The sequence below is a fragment of the Taudactylus pleione genome, unplaced genomic scaffold, assembly GCF_031769625.1.
Source record: "Taudactylus pleione unplaced genomic scaffold, aTauple2 ptg000704l, whole genome shotgun sequence".
Classification (NCBI taxonomy): Eukaryota; Metazoa; Chordata; class Amphibia; order Anura; family Myobatrachidae; genus Taudactylus; species Taudactylus pleione.
This window is the reverse complement of record NW_028285106.1, coordinates 409394-436969: the sequence shown is the minus strand read 5'-3', so window position 1 is coordinate 436969 and position 27576 is coordinate 409394. Positions and strand designations below refer to the sequence as shown.

General features: G+C 44.6%; 1 protein-coding gene across 2 annotated transcripts in view; it reads right to left on the bottom strand.

Moving 5' to 3' along the window:
* TMPRSS2 (transmembrane serine protease 2) overlaps window positions 1–26440 on the bottom strand; it is a 66160-nt gene extending 39720 nt beyond the window's left edge. For both annotated transcript variants that reach the window (XR_015872491.1, XM_088456443.1), the window contains exon 1: window positions 26352–26440. The gene's annotated coding sequence lies outside the window, so the exon portion shown is untranslated. The remainder of the gene's footprint in view (window positions 1–26351) is intronic.
* Between the last annotated feature and the right edge of the window lie 1136 nt (window positions 26441–27576).

Here is a 27576-nt window from a genome sequence, read left to right as displayed (position 1 = left end):
GTTGCATTCTGCGCATGCATGGCAGTGCGTGTGTGCGAACTAGCTATTGCAATCAGGACTGCGATCGCAGAGGCTACGTAGACCCCTTGCAGAGTGACTGACCGGAAGCACCGTTTGTGGGCAGTGACTGGGGGGTGGTCGGGGAAACGCAGGCGTGCCAATGCGTTCGCACGACATCGCATTGTGTTGAGTTTGCATTGCGATCGCAGTGGTTTGGCTTGCTATCACAGTTGAACTGCGTGCGTACGCAGTATTGCGATCCATAGTGAATCTGGCTCATAGTAAGAAGGAGCAAGTAACTGAGCAGGCCCTAAATATACACTCTCCTCTATCATCCCCAATGTATTTTTGTCTTTTACTAGAAGGCAAAGTAAACACAAGAATCCATACAAACAAACTAAAAAAGCTGAACCAGTTAGTCCTACGTTGCTAGGTCTGAGATAACACATCCTTAGCCTTGTGGATAAAGCTTACGACTCTCACTGGCAGCAGACATACAACAAAAGTGCATTATTACAATTACCGATGACACAGTGACCTTAGAAATCTGCCGTGTCATTGGCTGGGATCACGAATTACACAGAACTCTAGATAAAGCAAATAGGAAATCAACAATGTGAGTACACCGTGTTCTTACGCATGCAAATCAGTCTCTGCTGAGGCAAATAACCTAACCTGTGATTTTTATACCTGGTTAATACGTCAGCAGACTACAAGTATGAGATCTCTCCTGACACTACAAGGGAATAAATAGTTTTCATGCTACATTAGCAGCCTCTCCAGGGCAATGATGTCACATTCCTACTGTGTAATTGGAACATCTGTACTTTAAATTTGTTGTTCCTCCTGCTTGGTGTGAACCTGTTATACGGAAAATATTAGGTTTTGTATCCATAGCACCAGATTTTCGTCAGGGGACTAAAATAAACATCATACATAAACTCTAAAAGACAAAATGTAATAAGTTACGCCCAAACTCTACCTAGATCTGGCATTACCCAGTTTGGACATTGTAGGTGGCCAACTTGAAGGAGACGGATCATTTGGCCCCGGGATCAAACATATGAATCGCTTGAGTCATTACTAGGGCCTGTTCATTTGGTATGAAGATGAGCACACTGGCGTTACATGCTAACTATTTTCTTCATCACAAAAACCTCTTCCATGTGGCTGTAAAATGACAACAGTCACTGATCAATATCCTACGGGAATGGATTTAATTTTGCTAGCTATCACCAGGGCTGCATTAACATTAGGGTGGGTGGAGCTCCAGCTCCAGGCTCCCCATCAAAATAGGCCTTCCGCCCACATGATCTGTGCAGACGAAGGCTTTAAAAGCACTCCTCCGCAACATGTGATATCGCGCTATGTGGCGTAACACAAGCGATGTACGAAGTGGTTGATGATGGAATCTATGTTTATAGGTGGTCACCAGTCAGCCATACTGTAAGGGCCCCTAGCGATATATACATCCAACCTGATCCCCAATAATACCGGTTTGCACAATCTGTCCATTCAGTCATGTGGGTGGCCCAACCAACCAGTGATCCTGTTCATCGGAGCTGACATGACCCTGCCGCAGAAGTTGCTAAACTTCCTGCATGCAGTGAGGCCTCAGGCTGCGTATGGGTTCGCTGTGAATAATTTATGCACGCCCCTGCAACAGCGTTCAGACGCACTGACACGCCTGCGTTCGCATGACCACCCCCATCGCCACCCACAAATGCCGCTTCCTATCAATCACTTAGTGATGGGTCAGTGTACTGCCTGCGATCCCATCACCGATCACTGCGCCTGGTTCGCGCACATGCACTGCGCCTTATACTCGTGCGCAGATTGCAAACTTTGTCCGACTGCGTGCGAATGTAGCATTGCGATCCAACCTGAATCATGCCCACGGTATCACTTTCTACAGCATATACCTACAGGGGAGCTTTGATAAATAGGGGGCAGCACGATTGGTGTAGTGGTTAGTATTACTGTATCTAAGATCAGGAGTTCTGCTCTTAGTCATAGCTGACCTATATGGAGGTTGCTTGGGTTGCCTCCAGGTGCTTCAGTTTCCTTCCAAAGGATACCATGAATTAACCCTACACATATACATGTGTGCAGATTGTGTGAGCTATATACATAGCTATTAATAAATACATTACAGTCATAATGCTGCATAAACTCCCATTTTCCCAGGATTTAGGGTTTTGAGTCTTAGCTGCTAAGATAGGTATCTATCACACAGGCTGCCTTGTGTTTATCCAGTAGGAGGTGACACTTTGTACATTCTGTACTAGAGATATCAGTCATCACTATGTACATAAACGGAGAAATATCAATTTACGTTATCAGATATCGGAGTCCAATGTGTCTTTAACCTGTATCTGTTCATCAAGGAAGACATTTGTGCATGAGTGTTACAACACTTATGTGTTTCTTTTAGGTGCACGGATACAATGTTACATATTGGTATTTTTATAATCTATATTTAACAATGAATCATCCACCTGCATGACAGATATCCTGCTTGTGCGTCAGAGTAATATTAAAGGGCAACAGGGAACATTTTCACATAAAAGGGTTTCAACTGTCAAAGTGCTGCATGCAGCATTCACCATTTACTTCCACAGTGCTGCATGCAGCATTCACCATTCACTTCCACTGTGCTGCATTCAGCATTCACCATTTACTTCCACAGTGCTACATTCAGCATTCACCATTTACTTCCACAGTGCTGCATTCAGCATTCACCATTTACTTCCACAGTGCTGCATTCAGCATTTACTTCCACAGTGCTACATGCAGCATACACCATTCACTTCCACAGTGCTGCATGCAGCATTCACCATTCACTTCCACAGTGCTGTACACAGCATACACCATTCACCGCACAATGCTGCATGCAGCATTCACCATTCACTTCCACAGTGTTGCATGCAGCATTCATTATTCACTTCCACAGTGCTGCATACAGCATTCATTATTCACTTCCACAGTGCTGCTCCCAACCTTCACCATTAATTTCCACAGTGCTGCTCCCAACATTCACCATTCATTTCCACAGTGCTACATGCAGCATTCATTATTCACTTCCACTGAGCTGCACCCAACATTCACCATTCATTTCCACAGTGCTACATGCAGCATACACCATTCACAGTCTCTCCCATAGAGCACTGTGGGAGCCAGAAGCCAGAGCTCAGGTGTGAACTCCAGCCTCCAGCAGATGCTGCGGGGAGGGAGCCGGGCATCTGCTGTTAAAATGTCAGCGGGCGCCCTGCTAATGGAGCCTCCCTGCGGTGCCGGAGGAGGCGGAACTGGTTCCGTCTCCCATTCCGGCCCACTTTAACCCCTGGTGGGTGTGGGGGCCCTTGATGTGTGGGAGCCCAGGGATGACCGCCCCAATCGCCCCCCTTTTAATCCGGCCCTGGTCGCTAACATCGAGAACCATCGGAAGCGAACGCAGCACTTGTGGCTGACCATACCCTACCGCAAGCACTGCAAGTGCTTCAGTGTGTAAAACAATCATGTGATCTGTACTATGACGCTGCGTCTTAATTATGCACATCTCTGAAACGGCGTTAAGACGCTCATGCATGCCTGCGTTTGCACCACTACTCCCCCGTTTCCATCGACCAACCCCTGTCACCACCCACAAACGGCACATTCTGTCACTCATTTTAGTGAGGCGCCTATGTACAGGGTGCGAACGCTTCCCGATCACATGGACTAGTACGCGCACTGCGTCTTATACGCATGCGCACATTGCAAACGTCGGCAGGCTACGTGCGAACGCAGTCTAGGGAGCGGGTCTGAATCGGGCCCATAGTACGGATTACACTAGCCCTGTTTACACTGATCCCCAAAATCTGGTTACTCTTAACCAAAGGAGCAGGCAAGAAGAAATGCATATGTATATGGAACTGCTGCTCGATACAAAGTAACAGACATAATTGATCATATTTATACACACTACCAACTGTGTTGATTTGGACACATTGGGCCTGATTCAGACCCACTCGCGAGCGGCTGTCCGCTCGCAAGTGGGTCGATGTTCTGCACTGAGCATGCGCACGACGGCGGGAGCTCCGTCGTGCGCATGCGCCAGACGCGACGAGCGAAGGACTTTCCTTCGCTCGTGTCTGATCAAAGGGGGCGTGCTGTCGATGTTGATTGTGATGTCAGTGGGAGTGATTTTGGCTCCGATAGAGCCAAAATCACTCCGGGCCTTGCGGTTGAAAACCTCAACCGCAGGCTCCGGCTCGCAGTTTCGATGGTCACGACCATCGCGGCCATAAAACCGCACGCTCGTATAGTCTGTGGGTGGTGACCCACAGCTATACGAGCGTCCAGGAGGACGCTCCATAGTATGGAGGACGGCCCTCAGAGCGTGCGCTCTGCTCAGAGCGTACGGCTCTGAATGAGGGCCATTATTTCTTATAAACCACAAAGGACATTATTATCCATACAAGCATATGTTTTACAGATTTTATCACTGCAGTGATTAATTGTCTTTTTAAGCTTTTTAATGTTTTGTGTATATTGTCTATATATGAAATTGTGATTAATTTGCTTGTTCAATTAAATAGATTATTTTTAAATATTGTTGTATTTTATACCAGCTCAGTTTATTCCCTTTTCTTTCACGTGAACAAAGCGCACCAAACAGTACAAAAAATACAATTATTTGATTAATTTTTTGGATCTTTTTTTATGTCACAGCTCTAAATCAAACTGTGTGGAGTCACAGGACTTATATATGCTTGTGAATATCTTTACCGATGGACACAGCACAACCTATCAGCAGAGTACAGCACAGCATACAGCAGCGTGCAACCCCTATTAACTAATCAGCACAGCCACTTGTGAGTCACTCTGGACACAGCACAGCCTATACAGCAGAGTACAGCACAGCATACAGCAGGGTGCACCCAATATAGACATTGACTAAGCAGCACAGCCACTTATGACTTGTGAGTCTGGACACAGCACAGCCTATACAGTAGAGTACATCGCAGCATACAGAATTTATGTAGAATCCAAAACCCGCGAGGATGACGTTTTGCCTTCGAAGTGGAATCTGAAATCAGACAGGAAGACCTGAGCCGCTACTCAGATTGACTCGGATTCCTGATGTTCAGGTGGGTTCGGATTCCAAGGAATCCGTACCACTCTTCTCTAGCATAAATTAGCCATTGTGATCTCCTATGCAGCATGAGATCCCTCTGTATATCAGGAGAGCTGCAGCGTTTGCGGTTGGTCAGACCTGCCACAATAGCAAGATGGCTGCTCGATATGCATCGATGTTATCAATATTTACGCAGGTAAGCTATGTCATATGCAGATGAAAAAGCAGCAGTGGGTGTCCATATGCTCAGGTGATCTTTGGAACTATTAGCATATTTTCGCTGCTGTGTACCATGCAAAAACGCAATTGCGATCACATTAGCGTCTGAATCAGACCCTCAGTCTTTATACCGTATTATAAAATTTTATCTGAGCCTTGATGCGGTTTGTCAAAAATGTACCCACACCATTACACACCCGAGTCACAGCTAACAAACGTGCAACATCCCTGTAATTCCAACATACATTTGCATAGCTAAATTGCGATAATCACCCAGGCATTAGGAGTTACTAGACATACCCGTTCAAATGGTATGTAGTCGGGAAGGCGGTGGACCTAATCCCGACAGCCGGCTTCCTGACGGCTTAAACCCGGCGAGGGTTAAATGACAGGCGTCTAAATCTAGATGCCTGTCATTTTACCGATGCCGGGAGACCGGAGCCCGGCATCCCGAACGAAGGGATGCCGGGCGCCGATAGCCGCAGGGGGGGGGGGTTAGTTAGGTTTAGGGTTCCCGGGAGGGGGACTTAGGGTTAGGCACCCCCCCAGGAGGTTAGGTGTAGGTTAGGGGAAGGGGGGTTAGGGTTCCCAGGGGGACTTAGGGTTAGGCACCCCCCCGGGAGGTTAGGTTTAGGCTAGGGGAAGGGGGGTTAGGTACCCCCGGGGGAGGTTAGGGTTAGGCACCACCCCCAGGGGACTTAGGTTTAGGCAGCAGGGAAGGGGGGATTAGGGTTAGACAATGGGGGGGGAAGGTTAGGGTTAGGCACCCCTAAGGGAGGGTTAGGGGGTAGAATTAGGTTAGTTAGTACTTACCTTGGACGATTGGGATTTCCTCCTCTGCCGGGATGCCACTGTTGGGATTCCAACTGCCGGGCATGAGTCCGGCGGTAAATCATGCAGATTCCGTTCAAATAACACATTCACGGACAATTGGGCAATCATCTCACAATGTACAGTAAAATGCATTTATTGTTCATATAACTGAATGCGGTTTGTTCCACCCTGCACCCTCTGAGCGAAAAAAAGAGCATTCATGCAAAATCTAACTTTTTTTTTTTTAATGTGCCGTGTTTGGAGCATTTTGATTTGTTCAACTGACGTCAACGCTTATGTGAAAAATTGACTTCACATAACGTTATTCTGGTTATCCTCAACCATGACACCGTCTTCGTAGGTGCTGCACGTTTTCACGTATTTCCAAGGAACTTTACAAAGCCTGACGTTAAAGCAACATTCTCGATTTCCTGTTCAATTCTCACCGACCTGCCCCTTCCAGCTGGTGGAATCCATAGAACTGTGTATTGAACCAGTTTCCTCCCGATGCTCCTCTGTTTCAGAAGTACAGTGCTGGAAAAATATTGTCAATCACCCTTCTAACTTTGGGCCTGGTTCAAAGACGGCAGTGACGTGCGGTGAGGCTGGGGAGGCCCTGGCTGGTATCAGAGCCAGTTTTACAGATACATATATAAACCCAAGGACTCATGTGGGCATTATAGAGAGGTGTAGCAGTATATAGTGCTGGAAATTTGGTCAGTTTCGATCAGGGATGTGCAGAAGATGAAGGCTGGGGGGGGGGGCAGTGCCACATCTGCCATACACTTACTCTAGAGTTTTGACTATAAAAATGACATTCTAATCAAAGAAGATATTTATAATACTTTAATTATTTGTTATCATTTTTATAGTCAAAACTTTGGAGTATACATAAGAATGACAGGAAAGGCTCTGTAAACCTACCTCACCTGACCGCACATCACTGAGAGACAGAGGCAATGACCATTATGGACGCAGATCGAGCTATTGTCATAGCACTTGCATATTATCTGCACTGAACGTGTGCTGCGTTCGCATTGTGACTAGGGGTGCACAGAGGAAACCATCGCAAAGTGAGTGACAGGCTGTCAGCGCTTGGTGGTGGTGGTCTGGAAAACGCAGGCATGTGTCCACGTGAACGCAGTTACATGGGTGTGCATAAATTATCCACTGTGATCTCCTGCGCAGCTCTGCGTGTCAGTAGAGCTCGCAAGGCTGCGGCAGGTCAGACAAACGCTTGATGTGCGGCGATGTTACCGATATTTACACATGTAAGTGACATCATACGCATATGAGAAGACAGCTCGGTAAGCTTTGCAACTATTAGCATATTTTCACAACTGCAATTGTGATACCCCCAAACCTGCAGTGTTTTCTCCAGCATGGAAGGGGTTAATGGCCAGGCGTTAGGACCCTGCTGATCCCCTGGAGATGGTTCTGCCAGCCTTAAGGAGGGAAACTAGAGAGAGGCTGTTGCAGGTGGAGCTAGAGAAGCCCAGTGAGTTCTGCACAAGACAGAGAGGAGCGTGGCAGGAGCCATGGTGTGTGCTGGAGAGTGCTGTGACTGAGGGCACAGAGAGCAGGGATCAGCAGCTGATCAGGGTAACTGTGAGGAGACCCTTCCATGTAAGGCAGCAGAACAAGAGAAGCTGATAGGACAGAGATCTATTAAAGCTGCTGCAGCCCAAAGGAGAGGAGAGAGTGTGCATGCTGCAAAGACAAGTGCTGGCATCTGCACAGGTACCCCAAGCATTACAGCACATGGCAGGTAAAAAGCACCACAGTAAAGACTGAGATCAGTCAGCACATAGCAGTCTGTGATCTCAGGGCATCCAGCTTACTGCTGTACAGTGAGAGAAGCCTGCAGCAGGATATACAGCAGTAGTGCATAACACAGAACTGTGCAGGATATACAGCAGTAGTGCATAACACAGAACTGTGCAGGATATACAGCAGTAGTGTATAACACAGAACTGTGCAGGATATACAGCAGTAGTGCATAACACAGAACTGTGCAGGATATACAGCAGTAGTGCATAACACAGAACTGTGCAGGATATACAGCAGTAGTGCATAACACAGAACTGTGCAGGATATACAGCAGTAGTGCATAACACAGAACTGTGCAGGATATACAGCAGTAGTGCACAACACAGAACTGTGCAGGATATACAGCAGTAGTGCATAACACAGAACTGTGCAGGATATACAGCAGTAGTGCATAACACAGAACTGTGCAGGATATACAGCAGTAGTGCATAACACAGAACTGTGCAGGATATACAGCAGTAGTGCACAACACAGAACTGTGCAGGATATACAGCAGTAGTGCATAACACAGAACTGTGCAGGATATACAGCAGTAGTGCATAACACAGAACTGTGCAGGATATACAGCAGTAGTGCATAACACAGAACTGTGCAGGATATACAGCAGTAGTGTATAACAGAACTGTGCAGGATATACAGCAGTAGTGCATAACACAGAACTGTGCAGGATATACAGCAGTAGTGCATAACACAGAACTGTGCAGGATATACAGCAGTAGTGCATAACACAGAACAGGCAGAGACAGTGACACCATTTTGGATATCAGTAATACAGTTCAGTGTCATCTATAAAGTTTGTGCACCAACGAAAGGCTGTACAGTGAATTCTGAGTACTCACAGGGACATTGTGCTTTCTATCTATTGAATTTATAGTTGAACCATTTGAGATTCTGCCAACTACAACTGCAACTTGGTATATTTAGTTTAACTACCTCTAACACATAGAGGGAGCAGGTTAGCATTCCTATGTTTGGCATGAGGTTTTATTAGAAGTATACAGTATGTATAGAGTGAACCTAAGCTTATTAATGTGATATCCTGTATGTGTACCTTTTGCATTGCAACAATATTGCATGTTCTAATGTTCATTTAAAATTGTCCTAGTAGAATAGTGATTCAGAGTAATAAACCCCCATTTCTTTATATTGGTCTGGTTTCTGCGCTGGGTTCTGGGGGGTTCTCCTGTCTCTCTCTGTGATAGGAGGAGCCTGAAAGAGGAACTGCACTGATCTACGCCCAAGCAGGTTCCAGAAGAAAAGCAGGTACGATCCACTCACTGACATCCCACCAAATTGGGGGTGTTACACAATGCAAACAAAATCGCAGGTGCAGTCGCATTACCGTCCGTCTCCGAAACAGGCCCTTAATTAATGACTAGCTCTTTTCAACAAATTAGCAATTAGCTCTCAGTCTAGTGCTTAGTGGATTAAATAAAAAATACATTTTGATTGCTTACCATGCAGCAATTTGCAGTAATGTTCGTTAATAGCTTCCAGTGATTAGAACTACACTACATTTTATAGCCATGTGATTTCTAATGACTTCCTCCTGTATATATCGTTAAGGCTTGTCTATATATAGCAGGGGTGAAGGAAATTAGGTAACTCGGCAGGGGGCCAAGTCTCCTTTCACCTGAAACTTTAGTCACTAATTAATTTACTGTACACTATACGCAAAAGTGTTTAAACAATACTTAATATGACTCAGTCTACAGATGAACTTTCTGAGGTGAGGCTGATTGCTCCTCCCATAACAATGTTAACATTTTTTATGGAAATCATGGTCATAAACCAAAATGTGGATTTAAGTAAGCTGCATGTAATAACCAAGGAGCAAAATAATACAAGTTACCAGTGTTAGATTTCCCACGGAATACTGGACCCTCTGATTGGCTCGCATGTGAGAAAACGACAATAAAAAGGACGACAATCATTTGGTCGACATGGAAGGTCAACATGACAAAAGTTACACTGTAAATGGTTGACGCAGAAATGGTCAACACTTTTTTAATTTTTCTAATCCTAAACTTCACCCTAACCCTAAACCAAACCCTCCCATTGTTCCTAAAAGTCCTCCTAAGTGCCTAAACCTAACCTGCAGCCTAACCCTAACCTTCCGCTAAGTGCCTAGCCCTAACAAGCAAACCCCAATAAAAATTGTGACCATTTCTGCATCGACCATCTTCATGTCAACCTGTTGACCTTTTGTACCTGTCGACCTTCGGTACTTTCTATCGATTTGTTGTGTCGACCTTACATGTTAACCAAATAATTGTCAACCTTTTTATTGTCGACCTTGTGTGTCACACCCATTTTCTCACATGCCAGTCAATCAGAGGGTCCAGTATTTCGGTGGGCCAATCTGACACTGGTAACTTGAATTCTTTTGCTCCTTGGCTTGGAAAAGTCCACAGAAGTGAATGAAACGCGTTGCTGCCTGGTATCTACGTCCACTGTCTCCTCTGCTCTATTGAAGCCGGTTGGCCCTCACAGCTTAAGCATGACGCTCATGAACCGAGGATCAGAGAGGCTTGAAAAGTGACCGCCGCCGCTATGCTGCTTAAAAAGCCTAGCCCAGCAAAGGGATACTACAGCTCCCGGTCCTAGCAGCTTATCGAGTAATCATCTAGCAGGATACTCCACTTTGCAGATTGTCCGATATTGCAGGTAAAGCATTAAAAACTTAACATTGGAAGAACTCTCCGCCATATCACAGCTCGCGCTGTTTCTACAGAAGTAGAATTAATTACCAGCAAACCCCTATCTTGCTTATAGATCTGTACAATATTGTACTAACCCAAATGCATCCTGACTGTCACTGAACACTAAGGGGTACCCGACAGGAGCAGAGTGCGACGCAGTGGAAGCCCGACAGCGCTGGAAATCCCGATCGTGGATAGGTAAGTATTTACTAACTAACCTAACCCCCCTAACCCTCCTTAGGGGTGCCTAACCCTAACTTCCCCCCCAAGTGCCTAACCCTAACCACCCCCTTCCCCGCTGCCTAAACCTAAGTCCCCCGGGGGGGGGTGCCTAACCCTAAGCGTGCCCCGGGGGTGCCTAACCCTCCCTCCCCCTAGCCTAACCCTAACCCTCCCGGGGGGTGCCTAACCCTAAATCCCCCCCGGGAGCCCTAAACCTAACCCTCCCCCCCGCGGCTGTCCGCTCGCGGTGCCCGGCATCCCTACGATCGGGATGCCGGGCGCCGGTCTCCCAGCGTTATGGAAATGCGGGCGTCTACATCTAGACACCCGGCATTTCACCCTTGCCGGGAAATGACAGTCGGGAAGCCGGCTGCCGGTATTTAGGCAGTCGGCTTCCCGATTGCCTCCCCCTTTACTAAAGAGAGAGTTTTTAAAAGTAGAGATGTTGCCCATAGCAACCAGATTCTAGCTATTATCTACTAGAAGGTGCTAGTTAAATGTTAAGTAGAATCTGATTGGTTGCTATGGGCAACATCTCCACTTTATAAAAACTCTCATGATAGTATACCCCTATCTAACAATATTCACGACAACGCAAAGAATGTCTGAACTTTTAAGTTGACACAATCACATACTAAATGTGTTAATTCATATATTTATATTTTGTGAAATTGTATTTTTTAGACAGCTCTGTGTGTAAGACAGAGTGTTTTCTAACCACTTTTATTGGAACCACGTAATTAGAGGTGGACATATGTGTCTACAGAGTATCAGACATTTGAAATGGGAAGCAGTCGGGAAGCCGACGGAGGGGATCCCGACCGCCGGCTTCCCGACTGTCTAATCCCAGCAAGGGTTAAATGACAGGCATCGAAATCTTGACTAGTGTGCCGCGGCGGTCAACTCAGCACTCTTGTACTGTAGTGTGTTTTATTCCTGTGGAGGCCAATGTAGTTTGTGTTATTCCTGAGGAGGCCAATGTAGTGTGTATTATTCCTGAGGAGGCCAATGTAGTGTGTATTATTCCTGAGGAGGCCAATGTAGTGTGTGTTTTATTCCTGTGGAGGCCAATGTAGTGTGTGTTTTATTCCTGTGGAGGCCAATGTAGTGTGTGTTTTATTCCTGTGGAGGCCAATGTAGTGTGTGTTATTCCTGAGGAGGCCAATGTAGTGTGTGTTATTCCTGAGGAGGCCAATGTAGTGTGTATTATTCCTGAGGAGGCCAATGTAGTGTGTATTATTCCTGAGGAGGCCAATGTAGTGTGTATTATTATTGTGGAGGCCAATGTAGTGTGTATTATTATTGTGGAGGCCAATGTAGTGTGTATTATTCAAGAGGCCAATGTAGTGTGTTTTATTCCTGAGGAGGCCAATGTAGTGTGTATTATTCCTGAGGAGGCCAATGTAGTGTGTGTTATTCCTGTGGAGGCCAATGTAGTGTGTATTATTCCTGAGGAGGCCAATGTAGTGTGTATTATTCCTGTGGAGGCCAATGTAGTGTGTATTATTATTGTGGAGGCCAATGTAGTGTGTATTATTCATGAGGAGGCCAATGTAGTGTGTATTATTATTGTGGAGGCCAATGTAGTGTGTATTATTCATGAGGAGGCCAATGTAGTGTGTATTATTCCTGTGGAGGCCAATGTAGTGTGTTTTATTCCTGTGGAGGCCAATGTAGTGTGTATCATTATTGTGGTGGCCAATGTAGTGTGTATTATTCATGAGGAGGCCAATGTAGTGTGTATTATTCCTGTGGAGGCCAATGTAGTGTGTGTTTTATTCCTGTGGAGGCCAATGTAGTGTGTGTTTTATTCCTGTGGAGGCCAATGTAGTGTGTGTTTTATTCCTGTGGAGGCCAATGTAGTGTGTGTTATTCCTGAGGAGGCCAATGTAGTGTGTATTATTCCTGAGGAGGCCAATGTAGTGTGTATTATTATTGTGGAGGCCAATGTAGTGTGTATTATTCATGAGGCCAATGTAGTGTGTATTATTCATGAGGCCAATGTAGTGTGTATTATTCATGAGGAGGCCAATGTAGTGTGTATTATTCCTGTGGAGGCCAATGTAGTGTGTGTTATTCCTGTGGAGGCCAATGTAGTGCGTTTTATTCCTGTGGAGGCCAATGTAGTGCGTGTTATTCCTGTGGAGGCCAATGTAGTGTGTGTTATTCCTGTGGAGGCCAATGTAGTGTGTGTTATTCCTGTGGAGGCCAATGTAGTGTGTGTTATTCCTGTGGAGGCCAATGTAGTGTGTTTTATTCCTGTGGAGGCCAATATAGTGTGTTTTATTCCTGTGGAGGCCAATGTGTGTATATTTTGTTATGTGGGAGCCAATATGTGTGTTTTTTCATTGGTCACGCACCCTGCATCGCCAGATAGTGTGCCTTGGCAATTTAAAATCTTGTGTAATCTGCCTCGAGTTGAAATAGGTTGAAAATCACTGGTGTAGTGTATTCTGACCATTTCTTGCAAAACTGTTTCAAATGGAATCAGTATGATTTACCGCCGGCCTAAGAGCCATGAACCTAACCCTCCCTCCCGTGGCTGTCCGCGCCCGGCGCCCGGCTTCCATTCGATCGGGATGCCGGGCACCGGGCTCCCAGCCTAGGTAAAATGACAGGCGTCAAGATTTCGAAGCCTGTCATTTAACCCTTGCCGGGATTAGACAGTCGGGAAGCCGGCGGTCGGGATTCCCTCTGTCGGCTTCCCGTTTCAAATGTCTGATACTCTGTAGACACATGTCCACCTCTAATTACGTGGTTCCAATAAAACATATACCGTATGTTGTTTTTAACACATTGGCTGATTGCCAATTAGGTCTAGCAGGGCAGTTTTTTTTTCTATTAGTGTATGTTGTTGTGGGGTCAGCAATACCCCTATATGAACTGCAGCTGGTACTCCCAATCACAGATGTGGCTCTGGCGCTTTTTTGAAAAATTGTGTTATTTTAGTGTCTCAGTAATGACTGTTGACATTGTGATTGTCAACAAAACAGGGGAACATACTATCCCTACTTGTGAGTTGGGACAAATGTGCCAACCATAAAACGATGGGACTGTCCCTTTAAATTGGGAATTCCCAGTTTGGAACCATTGGGAAGTATACCTTATTTGCCCACAAGGTCAACCTGGACCTTATAAATGAACTATGGGCCTGATTCAGCAGTGGATGCAGTTTGAGTGATTATTCGCCATTACGCATACGTGTAAGTCGCACTGTGCACGCTGCCTTTTAGCTTTGCGATTACGTATGCACAGAGGATCCTTTAGCAAAGAGAGTGTCATACGGTCAGCGTTTGAAGGAGATAAGGGGGGTGTTTAGGTAAATGCAGAGCGAACTGGGGGAAGCAGTGACAGTGGGGGGGGGTGGCAGAGTGAGCCAGGGGCAGCAATCAGTGTGAAGTTCCCCGGTATGGGAGACAGCGGGCAGCAGACAGTAGGATGAGCGGTTCAACCGCTCATCTCTAGTTAAGAGGTGGTAACCCAGCATATGTCAGGTCACACCTTGAGACATAGCGGCGGCAGCAGGCAGTAGCGGTACTAATCAACCTATAGTATATTAGTGCACTTTAATAGTTACAATTGTTTCACTAAAATACTATCCCTAGATGGCGCCTTTCTTCTACCCATTTGCACACAACAAAGGTTTATTCTATCTTGGTCGGCATACGAAGCCTGGACCTTACCCTACAGACACTGCACTGGCGTGCTTGTATCCCAACATGGGCCCTGAATTGGAGACGGAAGCTATTGGCATCGCTGCAGCAAAAATATGCTATTGCAACATGAGGTGTCTGAGGGCAAAAGACACTCGTGAGAAAAGGGGTTTGGGTGGGGTCCGCACTAGACACTCAGTTGAGTCATATATTAGTTCAAAATTTGATAATAATAATAGAAAAAACCAACATAAAGGTCATAACTGAAATAAATTATAGTAAGACTTATACTATGGTTGGTGGTGCTACCAGATAAATTTGTAAAAATCACAATTAAACAAATATGCGGAGAAGCAGAAAGACAAAAAAAAGTCTTACTGATGCACTCTTAAACAGTTTGGATAAGCAAAATTAAAAAAATGATTAATTGGGGACAGAAAAATTAAATGTATGTAATACTTAACCTTTACTTAATTCATTTAAAAAAAGAGAAAACAGAGAGCGTATTGATAGATACACATCTAAGTGCCTGAGATCTCAAAAAATAAACCTATTTAATAACATAGTACATCAATGAATTATACACATGGGAACAGTCTTGGCGAAAATATTGATACCCAACTCCTTATGTGCTATAATAACCAATATCCCCGATGTACGTAACACAGTTACACTGTTTTCTTTGGTCCTTATGACTCTACTTGCTGGTTGGCTGTTAACCATGCCAATCCAAAGCAAGGAGTGTGATTGGATAGATACTCATAGATTAAGGTGGAGGGAGAGGAGTCTTACCTCATGACGATCAGGTGACCAAGCCGTCAGAGGCGAAACGCGCGTCCACCCGACGGGCTATCTTTGCTGCACAGCTCGGCTGATCCACAGGCAGCCGCATTTCCTGCCTACGATACCCGACGAGCTGTCTGCACTCTACAGCCCAGCTGATACACCACCGGTAGCCGCATCTCCTGCCTACAATATTCTTTCACGAGGTATCTCTTTATTCTTCTCTATCCCTATAGCGCTCTCTCATTCAAGCCGGACTGAAACTCCTCCTCTGCAATGCATTTATAGTAACAGAGGGGAGATACTGTCAGGAGCGGGGACAGCAGAAGGGGTATGACATATCTTTTCCCCAGGCTTTTCTTTTACTTTATGATTTGGTGATTCTTATTTTATATATACACTCAGATATCAGAAGGTTATCATTTATCATCAGTTATTATCATGACATTTATGTCTATGGCTCATATGTACCAATCACTTAATACTGACCATTGCAAGCACTTTGCATTTTAATTAGAGATATGTTCATAAATGAATTATTGTGAATCAATCTATTATTTGTGGTTTATATGCACTAACTATGTAATATTGATTATTACAAGCACCTTGCACTTTAATTACAGATGTGTTCATAAATGAATTCTCACATGGATTGATTGAATTAAAGTATCAACTCTAATTTTCTATTAATTACCTTGGTTAATTGAGTCCTACAATTTGTTTACCTTTGTGATTACTATCTTCAGATTACAGATATGTATATATATGAATTCTTTTGTTTTATATATGCTTTAGAGTATTAATTCCAATTTTCTCATTAATTACCTCAGCTAAGTGAGCATTAGTACTTGTCAGAGTGAATTTAAATGACAAGATAGATCTTTAACTATTGTTGATGCCAGGGCCGGATTAAGTCTTGTGGAGGCCCCAGGTCAATTAAATTGTGGGGGAACCTTCCAGCCACACGGAGCTTCCCCCCTCCTGCTAAGGCTTCTGCCCTCCCACCCCCAAAGCCTCCGCCGCTGACTTACCTTAGAGCCGGCGTGCGGACGTGACCTCCTCCCTGCAGAGCTGCTCCCTACTCCTCTCATCGGCGTCCCAGACGTAATGTGTCACGTGGTGCCGGTGAGAAGACTCGAGAGCTGCTCTGTGCTGTATGCAGCTGCACTGACTGTACCACTGCATACATTAATAGCGAATCGCGGCAGTGAGCCTCAATCCGGGAACAGGTGTCACTAGACACCTGTAGTCGGCAGGGTCACACTGACCCTGTGTTGGGGCCCCTCCGGGTGTGGGGGCCCAGGGACGATCGCCCCCCCTTAATCCGGCCCTGGTTGATGCTGTCATATTTATATGTGTACATTAAGATTGATTATGATATGCGGCTACGTTTCTTTTTGTTGTGTTTAAAATAAATCAATAGTCGGTTGAGCAATAATTTTGCTCACACATTTGATAACTAAAGAAGGTGGGTTTTTATCCCAATTTTTCTATCAATTTATGATATATTTATTGGTTATTATAGCACATAAGGAATTGGGTATCAATATTTTCGCCAAGACTGTTCCCATGTGTATAATTCATTGATGTACTATGTTATTAAATAGGTTTATTTTTTGAGATCTCAGGCACTTAGATGTGTATCTACCAATACACTCTCTGTTTTCTCTCTTTTTTTAAATTGATTAAGTAAAGGTTAAGTATTACATACATTTAATTTTTCTGTCTCCAATTAATCATTTTTTTTAAATTTTCCTTATCCTAACTGTTTAAGAGTGCATCAGTAAGACTTTTTTGTCTTCTGCTTCTTCGCATAATTGTTTAATTTTAATGGCAAAAGACAATCGCTGGCGACATCACAGATCCGAGTGATGCAGCAGAAAACACAGCATCGGCTCACTGTGACCATCGGTCGTGGCATCGCCCATCAGAACGAGCCTAAGGCTAATCAGAATACCTGTCTCATCTCCGTAGCCGAGGTAGCAGGTACGTCTGCCTTGGGAAAGGCAGACACTGGCCTGGGCACTCCCACAAAATAGAGGCGAAGCACCTCAGTTTAGGGAAACGGTTCCCATCGCCACCCCCAGATAGCCTCGGCATGCCGCAGCTGGATGGGGGGGGGGGGCACCTCGAGCGATCTCGCAGTACAAGATCTGCACATGCGCAGATCAAAAACCTGTGGTCTCCCCAATGCATACTTGCCGACAATCAGCTCCAGCCTTCCGGGAGGGAGCTGATTGTCGGCTAATAGCAGGGGGCGGAGCCGGTCATTTGGTGGCACACTGGGGGCGGGGATGCACGATCGCGTCATTGTGACTCCGCCCCCTCTTCACAATGCTGTTATTTTCAGCATTGTGAAGCAGGGGGCGGGGTCACGATGACGCGATTCTGCGCAAATCGCGTCACCGGACCCCCCGCTGCGGGGGTTTCCGTTTTTTTTTCAGGGGGGAGGTCGAGAGGGTCGCAAGCTTCCGGGAGGCTTGCCTGCCTTTCCGGGGAGCCGGGAGCGGCACCCGAAAATCGGGAGGCTCCCGGCCAAATCGGGAGTGTAGGCAAGCCTGCTCCAATGCAACATCCCTTTTGGTGTCTATGGGGAATTGTATAGGCAGATTCCTGGCAGTGAGATCTGCTAATAAGTGTCATCGCAGTAAACAAACACTGCAGGTCCATGGAGATGAAGCAGAGCCTGGCTGGGGAGGAGAGCAGAACATTTGGCACTAGGAGCAGTTGCAGGTTGAAGCCTGCGAGGTGTTGTCTGCCGCCTCTATGTCTGTCTATCTCCCATTCATTTCTGCAGAGGATTTCCCAGCTCTGTATCATGAGCCTTTTTAAACAGGAAATTCCATTCTTTAAAACTCAAGTTTAGTTCATTTATATTTTGTTAGAAGCGTCGGATAAAACATATAGATGCAGATAATGTGGCACAGAGACCAATTCACCCTGCGTATCTGCTATATATTGGCTTGCTGCAGCTATGTTGCTGTACACTGGGCCCGATTCACTACCGATCGCAACTGCAATTGCAATAGCGATTATGCACTCAGTCTCACTGCGATAGTATGCTAATCCATTGCGATCACTACACCCTCGCAGCAGCACCAAGGCAGGACGGCAGTGCGCTCTGTGCTGCACTGCTGCCCCTCTCGCTCCCCCCGACCCCCCTCCTTCCTGTAAGCACATACCTTTTCTCCTGGCCGTCGGGTGGAGGGCGGGGATTTCTTTAGAATTGCGGTGACCTTGCAGGATTCCGTCCTGTGCGGTTGCACTGGTGCACCCTCCCTACGGCCCTGCCTCGCAGCACAACATAAGGACGCCCACTTTACCTTACACACATCAGTAATGTTTAGCAAGACTGCAAAACCATTGCAGCCTCACGCACACTTGCACAACCTCTGACGTTACTCAGAAATCGCTAAACTCACTGTATGCCATGAGGCCTCAGGCTGCGTAGGACATTGCAGTGGATAATTTATGCACGCCCTGTAACGGCGTGCCTGCATTTCTCCGACCACCCCCATCACCACCCACAAACGGCACTTCCTGTCAATCACTCTGCGATGGGTCTGCGATCGCAATCCCAATTGCAGTGGCCGGTTTACACACGCACACTGCAATGCATATGCAGAATGCAACAAACGCCCGATTGCATGCGTAATCGCAGTTGCGATCGGTAATGAATCAGACCCACTGTCCCTTCCTATAGTTCCCTTGATGAAATGAGATTAGGGAGTGTCCACATTTACAGAAACACTTATCTCATCAATTAACTAGTTCAACACAGGTGGCTGCAATCATTAATTACTGTCGGGGGGAAGTCCAGGAGCAGAGCAATTTGTATCGGGCAGAGCAGGTCATGTTGGAGGGTAGGCATTTAAATTACTTTAATCTACTGAATTATAGATGTCCTCTCTGTTTTTAAATAAATTTTTGTCTTTTTTCCCCCCATTTCTGCTGAAACTCCTGTGCCTTGCAGCCATGTAGTTATATCATCAGGCGGAAATAGGACACACCTTCACTGAGCTCTCTATATTGGACATAAAAGCATATTTGTGTCATATCCCAGGGCAAGGAAAATAAAACCACTTATTCATGCAAAGAGGTGACTACAAACCACAGAAGGAAGCATGGATAAAATACGCAATTGTTCCGCACACTGCACAGAACAGTACAGCGACACAGAAACAACAATACTCTCTGATAAAGTTGTGAAATGTGCAGTGATGCTGCGGACATATAGGCCCATATTCAATTTGAGGCGAAAAAGCCGGAATCCGCGAAAAAGATTAGCCGATGACGTCATATTCGCCAGGCGGAAAAGTATCACCATATTCAATTTGAATGACTTTCCGCCAGGTCAATGCAATGTAATAGGCGGAAAAGTATTGCCTATGAATAGCAGGCGGAAAAAAATGCACACTTGGGGTTGTGGGGTGCAACGTTGCAGGAACCCCGTGCAGCCTTCAGACAGTCCCCCAAAGGTAAACTGTGTCAAAAGTAAAAAAAAAAAAACACTTAACACCCCAAAAAAATCACTTTGAAATTGGGGGCGAAAAAGAAATGTTAGAGAACAAAGTTAAAAACTAGCGAACTTGACTCTGGGGGGGGGGGGGGGTCCCTAAGTATGCCCCAAGTGTTTTTTCATTGCAGGTGCTTGCGCCAGGTGGATTTTTCATGTTTTTTTTAAACTCAACTTTAGCAATTTTAAAATATGCTGACCCCCATTTTCAAGTACCCCAAGTTTGCTGGGATAAGTTATTTCCTGGAAAAAATACTCCTGAATACTATTCTGCACCACATATAGAAAAACGCTATTTAGCAGCTATTGAGCCCGTTTAAAAACACCAAATACCTTCAGCAAGCCAAATCGGGGGGTACCATAGGGAACCCCCATGTCAGAGCATCTTTTTTGGGGGGGATGTCAGGATACGCGGGCATGCGCGTGATACTTTTCCGCCTAAAAAACACGCGATGTAAGCCAAAAGCCTGGCAGGCGGAAAAGTAACGCGGGTCCACTCAAATTGAATACGGCTCATAGTGGTAAAACAATTGTGACAGCCTGAAATCTACAAAGTCCGTTACCCAGAAAGGTTACAGGTCCCCATAGAAAAGTGAGAAAGTGGAGCTACAGTCAATGACGCAACAATCGATGCAGCCACAATGGGACCCAGCAATGCCAGGTCATTCCCTTCATACAAGGACCCCGATCCCGGCCCGATAATCCAAATCAGTACTTGAGGGGGGCCCGGGAGCACGTTATGTCAGACAATTAGGATTAGGGAGACCATTTTTTAAAATATTTATTTTTACGCTTATAATACTTACTATATGCTAATCACCATTTATTTAAACCTTGTATGCCAACTAAGCAGGAAGAGAGAGAATGCAAACATTAGATCATTTCCAACCATCATGCATAAACTGCTAAATAATTTGCAGATATGCAAATTACTTTGCAGAGTAACCATTATGATTCTAAATGATTTAATGATTTCACTTTCTGCCTGTTTAGTTGACATACAAGGCTTAAATGAATTGTGATTAGCATATAGTATTGTAAATGAAAAAAAATATATATTTTTAAAAAAAATCATTAGTTGCCCTAATCCACATGATGCATAGGCAAACGCCATCAATGAAACGATATCGATCAGTGTGGTCTGCAAGCACAACTGATGGATGATATCGTTATTGTCCTTCTGTGTCCGCGCATCGCTGGTTGTTTGTGGGTTGGAAGGCACCCAAAAATGAACGATCTGAACTTTATGAACGATATAGTTAATATAGTGCATTTTTATCTTACCATGTGTATGCACCATTAAGCACCTGCATGATAACATCAGTCATTATAGTGGCTAAATGTATACCGTAAATGCAATCAATATTGTCAACCCAGTACTCGATTTGAGGTACAATATATTAATAAAAACAGTCCAGACATAAACCACTGCTAGTATCAGCTGAAATTATCTCCTGATTTCCAGTTTTATATGCATCAGTTATAATTAGACGATAAATGCATGTCCGGCTGTTTAAACAGTCAAAAGGCCAGGTTAGCCAGATAGGGAAAACTTACTCTGTGCTCCCTGCATGATAGTAGCCCTATCTTGTTGCTATGCCCCTGCCTGGGACACTACAGCAGCATCACCAGGATCTGGTGATGGACTGTTCTCTGGGTTGCAGCAGAGTAGAATATTTGAACTTAAGGCCTATACTCCCATATACACAAATAAAAGAGTACAAGCTGAGAGGTTCATTGCTAGGAAAGAGCTCTGTAAAAGGACACAGAGTATTTAAGCAAGACTCCAACATGATGACAATTATCAGAAGCATGGGGAGAGACAAAAAGTCTGCAGCTCATTTCATAAGTAGTTCAATAAGTACAAGTAACATTGCAATCAAGTGACTTCCACCTCTACCTACAAGCAGAGTAATATGATGGGCCAAGGGAATTCCACTCCTATCTAATACATTGTTCACAAGGCACCACAACCACAAGGAGGGAGCTGTCCAGCAGGAGTGTGAGATTATAGTTTCATCAGATGCCCATTGTGACAACTGCTGTACTGTGTGCGTTTTGTAGATTGCTAAAATGTGTTTTCAAGGTAAATATATTACTAAAGTAAACAGGAAAACAAACCAGGAAACAATTTGTACACATTCCTCCGGGGTAATAAACTTTCAGTGCCTACATAAACCTCGCCCTTCATGGTGACCTCTTGTAAATGTGTCAGTGAAGTCAGCTCTGGGCAGAACTTCCGCTTTGTGGAATGAAATTAGGATGTATCTACGGCAGCTGTTATGCCGCGTCTGCACTGGCAGTTAGTGGAACGACAGTACGATTACAACATTGTAATCGTACAGTCGTTCCTCAGTCCCTGTAGTGTCTACACTGAACGATATTTCATTCAATGCAGGCTCATCATCAGGGGCGCCGAGAGGAGGGGGGAGCGGGTACACTTTGCCCGGGCTTCCAGAGGGGCCCGGCGGGGGCCCGGGTCCGGCGCCAAACCCCCCATCCCTTCCTCCCGCCTCCCTCCGTTGCAGCAGCCACAGCAATCTCCTCTGCCTGAGGGGGGGAGCGATCACACTGATCGCGCCCCCTCTGGCTTTGCGCCGGGCTGAGGGGCTCACAGCGTTCCCTCACCGGCGCACAGCGCTGCAAAAATGTTTTTTTTTGGTCATCTTCTTCAAGGGGGCGTGGCCACACCTACTGCAATTAGGCCATGCCCCCTCCTTACCGGGGCCCAGCGACGCTCTCCGCGGCCCTGCTCATCATCTCCGAACATACCCAATCTGTCGTTATCGGCAGATTGACCGGCATATTCAGGCGATGACTGATGTCGGAAACGACCAGCGGGAGCGCGCATCTCTAGTCGTTTACGACATTATTGTGCACGATTAATGAGCGATTGAATGATTACAATGTCTTAATCGTTCAATCGCTCTTAATGGATACGCACCTTAAGACTGTTTGAATTTTATTAACCGCTTAGCTTTTAGCTAGTTATACCTTAACTTTTTAAATTCCTTCCCAAGGGCAATTTGCTATTGTAAGGCGAATGTCATATAGCACGATGTGTACCGCTATAATAACGGACCATAGTTCTGTAACATCTGATTTAAGTATGGACCAATTTTGACATGAGTGATTTACACCTTATCTGGGCTTCAGGGTCTTATTGGAACACTGATATGGATGCCCACAAGGAACCCACAGGTGGCAACTGATGTTCTGGCTAGGCAGTTTCTGAATTACAAGAATACAGTCAGAACCAGGTCAAACTTAGGATCAGTGATGGTTACTGAGGTGGGGCTGAAGCACAGTCCAAAATTCAAATAGGAGATTCACACCAACTGCCAGTGAGTCCCAGCCAGTGATGTTTGGCAGCATTTGGGGTGGCAGTTGGTGCAGCTCCCCTATTAGAATTTTGGACTAGACTTCAGCCCCACCTCTGGAGCCGCCACCGGTCAGGACTGAATGCACATTGTCAGAGCCAGTAACTTGCCCAAGATCAAAGGCAGGCAGCACAGGTTTAATACCTGGTAAATGAGGGAAATGTCAGGGTCACTCACTGGCTGACATACAGTACGTGCTTGGAGTCAGTCAGGTCAGTACACAGTAAGTCAGACAGGATATATACAGTATATATAATGACACTCAAACAACTAACAGTGCAGAAAGGTGCAGGAAGGCAGCCAGTGTGTGATTAAAGCCAGCTAACTGACGTCACAGGTGTGCAACCACAATCAGGACATGCGTCTGAGTAGAGACCCATATATTGGATGACTATCCTGGTGCACGCTAAGGAGGGGTGCTTGAAGAAGGGTGCAATTGTGGAGTATGGCAAACAGTCACCCGGTGCAGGAATTGGTGCAATCTGTGATAGAAATTTGCTGCAAGACCTTTACAGTCCCCGTGACGATGTATCGCTAGAACTGGGACAACCCTCTTAGAAGTATCAAGAGCCTCTTACAGTACAGCAAGCAAGAGAAATTAACTATCCATTAAATAGGACAATACACATTATCAATGTCTCTAGAGCGATGCCACAATAACATTGTACAATATGGTTTTAGTTATAATAATGGTTTATTTCATGCAGAAGTTATCCAGAGAAACAAAACTTAAGGGAGATTATTTAATTATTTGATTTGTTATGGAAACTTCTTATATATACACTCTGTTAAAGTACAACATTTTGCAAAACTAATGACCATAATAACTTTATTTTACAGCAAGTTTACTGAAGATAATATTTTTTATTTGTTTTTTTTGAATTAATGAATAATAATAAAAAAACTACCAGTCTACCACTACACCAACAAGGACTCGCTGTTACCTTAGTTTAGGGTTGGGCAATTAGCACCCCCCCAGCTGTTGTAAAACTACAGTATACAACCCAGCATGCCTTGTAACAGTTTTGTAGTTTGGCCATGCTAAAACTGTTACAAGGCATGCTGGGATGTGTAGTTCAGCAACAGCTGGATTGGCCTTTTATTGCCCACCCCCTGCCTTAGTTTCTTGCCATCTTTGTGACATTATTGCATACTTTTTTTTTTTTTTTTTTAATACAAAATGAATTTGTAGTATTAATGCAAAAAGTTTCTATACTAATTGTTAAAAAATAAATTAAAAATAATTCATCAAGGAGTTGAACTCCAGTCCTCCCACATGACAGCTAAGCACCTTACTCCTATACAAACTAGGAACAAATATGTCATTATTATCTTATGGTCTCTGGGCCTGATTCACAAATGTACACTAATGCCGCCGTAGCTGCGAATTTGTATTCGAGACACCCACCGGCGGCTTTGTAAATCTAAGCGATTGCATACAATCGGTCGCAGATCAGTCAGTAATCGGACTTCTGAGTAACCCTATGGTCGCGCAGAATGGCCGCGGAACCTGAGGCGCCGGAGCCATTTTCACTCCGTATGGGATCGCAGCTGCAGGCAGAGATACTCTCCGAAAATGGCCGTGACACGCCTGTGTTTGAGTCACCACCACCGCATTGCCGCCCACAATTGGTATCTGAATGTGAATCGCTTTGCATATAAGTTCCTCACTGTGAGCGAGTGCTATATATATATAATGCAACAAGTAACTGAAGTCCAAGCTTCACTAAGGTCAGGCATTATTTACATGGAACAAACAGAGAAAAGTTTGCGTAATTAGATACCAAAGAGGTCATGAAATAATCAATCACAAAGTGCTTAAAGTCTTATTGATGGGTACACACTGACAGATACATTGGCCGATCAATTGATCGGCCAATGTATCTGCTGCCTGTCGGCCAGTGTGTACTCGCGATATGTCCATGAACATCGCCGTTCACTGACATATTGCATTGACTGTGCTGCACAGCCGATGGACAGATATGTCTGCAGACCGCCCGTACACACACAGCGGCAGTCACGAGGAGGGGGGCGGGATACGCCCCCAACACGCCCACCGGGTCCCACCCCTGGGCCGCCGGGACCCGAGGGCACAAGCAGATGATGGCCGTTCAGTGTGTATGACCGACCATCATCTGCAGATATATCTGTCAGGTGTGTACCCACCCACCTTAAGGGGCCTATTTATCAAGAATTTCTGTTTCATAAACGTGTGTAGAAACATCAGTTATGTAGAATTTGTATGAACATCACTTTCTAGATAACTTTATGAATTGTTGCTATGTACTAATAGCCTAATGCAGGGGATTTTACAGAAATATTGCAGTCTCCATTGTTATCTGTCCCCTATGTACCAAACAACTGCTATCGCTACTGACGTCCTGTGATTTACCTTTAGTACACAGGGGGGGGGGGGACTTTTTTTGTTATAAAAAAAAAAAAAGAAAAAAAAGTATTTCGTAACATACATATATCAGAAGTTTTTATGCTCCATTTTTTATGCGATTTTTAAGCGATGCAAAATATATCTTTTCTACTTTCTTTTTATTTGTAAGTTACAGGAAAATAGCTTTTGTGGTAAGATTCATTCCACATTAAGTAACATTTAATTTGTAATTAAAAAAAAAAAAAAAAATCTGCCACAAAAAGAATGAGTTGTTATTTTTAAATTACAGGTATTTTCATAAAAAAACAAAAGACACTAATTAGTTCCCAAAAACATTTAAGCTAAAAATCATAGCGATCACTGTTATAGTGCACTTCTAGAACAAGTATTGGCAAGTTAGACACATGCTATTTAAAGAATCACAAAAATGTTCTGTTTCAAAAGTAATAATAATAATAATAATAATAATTATAATAATATGAATGAATTAAAATGTTTTTTTAAATTAATCTTGGGTGGTGGGGAGGAAATGATCTCTCTAGTTTTTCAACAACATTATATAACATACTGAATTATATATTTTACCTGTTTTATAATTAAAAATAAAATATAAATAGGATTAATATACATTTTATCTACAGTATGAAGCAAGATATGTATAGAATGCCTTGAAAACAAGCGAGACATGTATGGAAACGAAGCCATGGAGAATATCTGTAATTTCATACCTGGATTGGCCTCTCCTGGACCGTTGTAAATCTCCCCTTCCCAGTCGCTACCTCCTGTTTGGTGCTGCATACAGCAAATGAGTTACCTATTGACACAGGTGTAGGAAGCTCTCCTCCCCCAAAACTGGCATCACACCTCTTACTAAGGAAAGAGGCAGTCCCAAGGCTTAACCCATACAGGGCCAGGCCGTCTTGTAAGGAAATAATATGCAGCTCACAGCTGTGTCTCCCTGCCCTGGGGAAATTGCAAAACAAGAACATTATGTTGCTCAGGTAAAGACAAACATGAGACCTAGGCTTGATCCATGGTGTGAGCGCATCATGAAGGCACCCAATGTAACACAGTGAACACGCCGGTAATGTAAGCGTCGGCATCCAGACCGCCGGGATGCCGATAGCATACCGGTAAGGGCTACGGCTATATGTGTGCTGTACTGCTCTGCAGGCTGGATGTTAAACCAGGAGAACTAGAAAACATACAACGTCAAGCCATTTATTAGGAGGTAGTTTTTTTTTTCTCGCAGGTCCTGGAGATTTTGAGGCAGATTTGTAAAATTTTGCAGGACAGGGTATAGCCGGAGAGATGAAGTCACTTTCCCAGGATCCTCAGGGGTCATAGGTGTTTTATGAGAGGACGGGACCCATGTGCCCTGGCGCCATTTTGCTGGTGATATCTGCAGTGGGGGCGAAAAGGTTAGTAAAGTCTATGGTGTCTATTTACTAAGCCTTGGATGGAGATAAAGTGAGCGGAGATAAGGTGCCAGCCAATCAGCTTATAACTGCCATGTCACAGGCTGTGTCTAAAAAATGACAGTTAGGAGCTGGTTGGTGGGTACTTTATCTCAGTTCACTTTATCTCCTTCCAAGACCTAATAAATAGACCCCTATGTGTGCAGGGTGATAGATTTGTACACCTCTTTACTCAGTGGTTCTTGTACACCATATACCCTATCTCATCAGATCACCCATCATTCAGCATTATAAGCATTGAGCATACAAATCTCATAAAGAAGATGTCAGGAGTTTGTTCCGCTAACGCAGAGTGTATGGCTTGAATACAGTTTTATTCTTCTTTATTTATATAACATCAGCATTGATATACATTATGCTTTTCTTTAAATTGCGGGGACCATGAAACAAATATGTTACATATAATTACATGAAACGTAAGGTAAAGGTGAGCGTGCCTTAATAAATTTATATTCCAAGGGGCCTGGAGAACAGT